Here is a 6,295-nt window from a genome sequence, read left to right on the forward strand (position 1 = left end):
AGAGACAGGGTCTCGCTATGTTGACCAGGCTGGAGTGCAGTGGCTATTCACAGGCTCGATCCCACTACTGATCAGCATAGGAGTTTTGACCTGCTCTGTTTCTGACCTGGGCCGGTTCACCCCTCCTTAAGGAACCTGGTGATCCCCTGATCCCAGGAGGTCACCATATTGATGCCAAACTTAGTTTGGACACCTGATCAGCATAGCGGTTTTTCTGCCTCAGCCTCCCTAGTAGCTGGAATTACAGGCACATGCCACCACGCCCAGCTAATTTTTGCATTTTTTAGTAGAGATGGGGTTTCACCATGTTGGCCAGGATGGTCTTGATCTCCTGACCTTATGATCTGACTGCCTCAGCCTCCCAAAGTGCTGGGATTACAGGTGTGAGCCACCGTGCCTGGACTTCACCTTTCTTTTTTCAGAATAAAGGTGTGATATTGTGTTTCTGGGGTGAGATAAGCCAAGACAAATTCCTTTCTTTTCCCTTGACTACTTGGCTAAATCCTCCTGGCCTTCCTGGAGGAGGAGGCTGGGAAGAGGCAAGGTTCAGCCAATCTAACTGGGGAATTTGGCCTTTCTTCCCTGGTCCCAGGCAGTAGGGAGTCATTTGAGGGCCTTGCAGCCCTTCAAAAACCCCTCCCATTAAAAATTTTTACATTATCTCTGAATGAGGTTATCAACCCAGTCACAGAGACAGGGGCAGGACTGAAGTCAGAAAACCCTGTCATATGACTTTAACCTTGAGCACAATTATTTTGATAATGACAATTTGCTCATTTTAAAATACATCTGTATCCTCAAAAACGGAACTGTCCCCGGCCTTGGAGCCCCTTTTCCCCAGCTCACACACACTTTGGTCCCAGCAGCCTTCTTCTCCATCCACCCTTATCAGCGGCTCCGGCCCAGGCTTCACCCTCCCCCACACGCCCTCCCCTCCCCCTGGCTGCTTCCAGGTTCTCTGCTGGGGCCAGAAATGCTCCATGAGCTGTAAGTTGGCTGCTGCTTCCACGGGAGGCTCAAGTGCTGATGAAATATTCAAGGATCTCAACTCTCAAATTCCTCGAGGGCCGTGGGATGGGACTGGGAAAGGCGGGATGAAAGTACAAGGCCAAGGGCTGCCGAGTCCTGTCCCAGTTCTCAGCCAGGTGGAGTCCGGCGCTCAGAGAGACGTGGGAGGCAAAGAGGGCGGGAGGGCGAGAGGTGGGGGTGGCAGAGGCTCGGGGTGGTGCCATCCGCTGGTCAGCTTAGAGGAAGGAAGGCCTGGGTCGCTGACCTCGCAGAGCTGCCCACCCCTCCCCCAGCCCTGGCTCTCTAACTCCAAGGTTCCCCTGGAGTCACACCTCGGGCTGACAAAATCCAGCCGGCAAAATCAGTTCTCAGTCTCCTCCCCGACTGCTGCCCGCCTTCGTCTTCCCTGGGCTGGAAAGAGACCTACATTGGTGGGGGAGGTGAACTGGCTGGCAAAGACCAAGGTTCAAGCCCCAGCGCTGCCAGGAATTTGCTTGTGTGATCTTAGGGAAGTCCCTCTCCTGGCTCCAGCCTTAGTTTCTTCATAGATGCGGAGAAAAGGGGGCTCTGCTTAGACTATGCCTTCTTCCTCTTCCCAAGGCTCTGCACAGGTGGGGGAGAGTCGGCTGCCTCCGGCTGTGTGTGTGCGTCGGAGGGATGGCCTCTCCGTGGGAATCGTGCCTTGTCAGGGCAGGCATCTCTCCTGGCTCTGGGAAGAGGGAGGAGTGGGCAGGCTGGCAAGGCGGGTGGGGCCTCAGCTGTGTCAGCCTGTGTGTGGAGTCGCCCAGACCAGGAGCAGGAAGTGGGTGACTCAGGTGGCAAGGGCTCAGTCACCCCTCCCCACCTCCAAAACCACTCAGGACGAAGATGTCGCTTAGAGAGTCGGCGAACCGGCTCCAGAGCAAGATCTAGATGCCAGCAGTCCTGATGTTGCAGCTTTGGGGGCTTGCAGGGGTAAGGAGGGGCAGCTTGGGACAGGCATTCTCTGGAGAGTCTGGACAGCGCCTCCTCCAGCCTCTCCCTCCAGCACCCCTGGCCGCTGCTGTCTCACCCTGGCCTGTACTATTTCTGGCCCGTCCTATCTCTGTTTTCTTACCTCCTGTTTTCCTTTTGACATTCCATCCCCACCCACACGCCTTGCAGTGAAGTGTCGCTGGAGCTACGTCTGTAATTAAGAGATACACGCCCATAGGACCAGGCTGTGGGCAGCCTCTGGCCTCAAGGCCCCTCCCCTGGACAGGCAGGAAAACAGGCAGGAGACCATCTCCCCCCTGCCTCCCTCCAGGGCCCTGCACCGTCCTGCTCCCTTCCCAGCTTCAGGCCATGCTTGGGCCCACTCCTGCCAGCAAAGTTTGGGAGCCGGCAGCCTCTTCTGCAGCTGTGTCCTCCCTGAGCCCTGAAGGGGGCCTCCTGAATGAGGCACCACCCCCAAAGCCAGTGGGCAGGGGCAGGGGCACAAATGAGGCCACAAGCCATAGATGTAGGTAAGTTACACAGCACGCTCCCAGGCCGGTCGTGGTGGCTCACGCCTGTAATCCCAGCACTTTGGGAGGTCAAGGCGGGCAGATCATCTGAAGTCAGGAGTTGGAGACCAGCCTGGCCAACATGATGAAACTCCATGTCTCTACTAAAAATACAAAAATTAGCTGGGCCTAATGGTGCGTGCCTGTAATCCCAGCTACTTGGGAGGCTGAAGCAGGAGAATTGCTTGAACCTGGGAGGTGGAGGTTGCAGCGAGCCGAGATCGCACCACTGCACTCCAGCCTGGATGACAGAGCAAGATCTGGCTCAAAAAAACCCCCAAGGACGGGAGCGGTGGCTCATGCCTGTAATCCTAGCACTTTGGGAGGCTGAGGTGGGTGGATCACCTGAGGTCAGGAGTTCACGACCAGCCTGGCCATCACGGTGAAATCCCATCNAAAAAAAAAAAAAAAAAAAAAATGGAGCACGCTCCCAAACTGCTAGGTCAGATGTACCTTGATAGGTGCACCCCCACGATGACCTGAAAGTCCATGATGGAGTCCCAGGTTCTTATGGTCAGGGCGCGGCAGCCGTGGAGAATGCTAGGCCATTTTCCTTTCCTTCCCATCTCCAGCTCTGCCTGCGCCACAAGGGCCTCCAGCCCATGCATGGAGATTCCCTAGCCCACGTGTCTGTGCTGCCTTTATCTCCCCATCCCAGCCATAACTGCCCCTTGTTATAACTGCCCCTTGTCATGCTCCTCATTTGGCCCAAGTGTGTCCATGCACTGTAGCACTGATGCCACTGTGCTTCTGGGGAGAAGGACCACAGCCAGGGACGTGTAGGTCCTAAAAGTCAGGTCAGTGCTGGGCAGGAACTCCAGAGTGGCTGGTGCTGTCCCTGGAGTGTGATCTAGAAGGGATGTGAAGTCCATGCAGGCTCCTCTGTCCCTTTGCCCCTGTGTGGAGAGGGCAACCCCAGGAGAGCTGGCGTGGAGGCCTTTTAAAGGCCAGGACCTGGAGAGAAACTCTCTTCCCTGGGTCTAAGGATGGCTCTGGCCAGGCGTGGTGGCTCATGCCTGTAATCTTCACACTTTGATAGGCCAAGGTGGGGATCACTTGAAACCAGGAGTTCCAGACCAACCTGGGCAACATGGCAAGACCTCATCTCTACAAAAAAAAAAATTAGCTGGGAGTGGTGGCACCTGTGGTCAGCTCCTCAGGAGGCTGAGGTGGGGGGGGAATCCCTTGAGCCCAGGAGGTCGAGGCTACAGTGAGCTGTGATTTTGCCACTGTGCTCCAGTTTTGGCGGCAGAGCGAGAGCCTGTCTCTAAGAAAAAAAAAAAGAAAAGGATGGCTTTGCCTCTGGGCTGAGAGATGGCTCACGCCCAAGGTACCTCTAGCATTCTGCATTGCCTTTCTTCCAAGTCTGCCATCTGGGAAGAACCTCCCATTGTGTGATTTCCTTTTCTGCTGCTACAAAGCCCGGGGAAGAGGCTACTGGGTGATGAAAAGGTATCATGATCAGCCTGAAGTTTGGCAACCCAGCTGTTCACCCTGGGCTCCCCTTTATATAAGTGGTCATGTCTTAGGCTACCTGAGGCTGAAGAGGTGGGAAGAAGGGGGGTGTGTGTGTGTATGTGTGTGTGTGTGTGTGTGTGTGTGTGTGTGTTGGAGAGAGAAAGCTGGTGTTTGTGTATCTGAATCTGCATCCGCAAATGTATATCCCTGAGGTGTGAGCATAGAAGGTTGTGTGTGTGTGTATGTGGCTTGTGTAGATCTAAATCTCTGCTTATCTCTGGGGAAAGGGCCCCCACAGACTAAAGACTCTGTTTGAATGGAGAACAGAAACTACCATCTCCTTGTATGGCCCAGAGGCCTTCTGGAAGATGATGGGCTTGTGAGATAAGCAGAGGACGGTGGCCTGGTGGTCCTGGACACTGGCTGATGGTGTGCGCCCTCCCCAAGAAATGAGCCTCTCTTCCACAGCCCCTCACTGAACCCCTCTGCGCCAGTTACTTCTGTCTCTGCAGCAGCTTGGGATGGGCCATGTGGTACCCTTACATTCTCTACTCTGAATCACTAGCAAGCTGCAAGGTTGAGTTAACCATATGTGTTTTTGGCAGCGCACGGACTCTGCTTCCGCTGAGCTCTGGGCAAGAGGAAGGAGTTGAAACTGCAGGAATAGGAATCAAGTCTGGACATTAGAACAAAGAGACAGGGGCATTCACCATAAGGGAGGCCGCAGGCTCTTCTTTCCCGGACCTTTGTCATACAGATAATTTTTTTTTTTTTTTGAGACGGAGTTTTGCTCTCCTTACCCAGGTTGGACTGCAATGGCGCGATCTCGGCTCACTGCAACCTCCGCCTCCTGGGTTCAGGCAATTCTCCTGCCTCAGCCTCCTGAGTAGCTGGGATTACAGGCACACGCCACCATGCCCAGCTAATTTTTTGTATTTTTAGTAGAGATGGGGTTTCACCATGTTGACCAGGGTGGTCTCAATCTCTTGACCTCGTGATTCACCCGCCTCGGCCTCCCAAAGTGCTGGGATTACAGGCTTGAGCCACCATGCCCGGCCCATACAGAGAATTCTTACCTTTAAAGGTTTGCAGGCAGGGGACTGGATAAGACGACCTTGGGGCCTTTTCTTCAAGTTCAAGCTACAGGGGAGACTGTGGTCAGAGCAACCCCCAATCCTATCCCTACATACCTCCCCCTCCTAAGAGACCAAAGTCCCTATGTAGACAGCTGATCCTAGGAAACATGATTTCTGATTCTTTTCTGTATTCCCAGATACAGATGAATCCTCAATGCCTGCCAGGCACGTAGTAGGTGCTTAAAAAATATGAAGAGACTCACTTGATCTGGGAGGAGGGACTCAGTTCTAATCCCAGTCTTTGCTGCTGCTGTGGTGGCGCCTCCGCCAGTCCTAACCTGTGTGTTTAGCTCTGGGGCTGGTGTGTTGCAACATGTTCTGGACACACACACACACACACACACACACACACACACACACACAGCGCAGGCTTTATTCTGAAGCGTTACTTCTGCTCCTCCACCCACATGGGCTACTCCACCCCTCTCTGCAGTCAACCAGCCCTACCCTGCCTGTTTGCTGAGGTCAGGAGAAATGGGAAGGAGTTAGGCCAGGCTTGGGGCTGGGAAGTATGTTCGTGTGCCTGTGTGGAGATGGGAAGGTGGGAGGTGGGCAGGAGGGGGAAGAAATGAAACCCTGGCAGCTTCAGCAGTCCAGGATTGTGAGCCCTTTCTCTCCCCAGCTGTGGCCTGGCCACAGCTCTATGTGACAGGGTGACAAGCAGGTGGATGGGGCAGGGGTAAGGCAGGGATAAAGACAGGGAGGTAAGCTAGAGGAGGGGAAGTTGGGGAAACAAGCAAAGGGCAGTGGCCCCAGGTATGGGATGGTCACATATCTCCAGGGATGTCCATATCTCCCTGGCCCTGCTCTTGGATGGCACAACTTCAGAAGGGAGAATATTCAGCTGCCAGTCCTTTCTCCGGGGGGAAAATGGTCAAGGATGCTGCTAAGGTACCTTCATCCAGCCCATCCTGTGTGCTACCTTTGAGGCTGTAGAGCGTTGTTGATTGGGGACCCTTTTCTAAACCACCATTCCCCCAGCACCCACACACAGGTTGCTTCTGCGTATCATTCTATGAGCTCAGTGAAGGTTGGGATCATTTTTATTTTCTGTGTCACCAGGTTTTACTTTCTGTGTTCACCAGTGCCTAACATACAGTTGACACTCAATACTCAAGTGCTGAATGAAGGAATGTTTGTAGGGCCCTTGACACACCATACAGCCACCAG

Source organism: Cebus imitator, unplaced genomic scaffold (genome assembly GCF_001604975.1).
Source record: "Cebus imitator isolate Cc_AM_T3 unplaced genomic scaffold, Cebus_imitator-1.0 Scaffold415, whole genome shotgun sequence".
NCBI lineage: Eukaryota > Metazoa > Chordata > Mammalia > Primates > Cebidae > Cebus > Cebus imitator.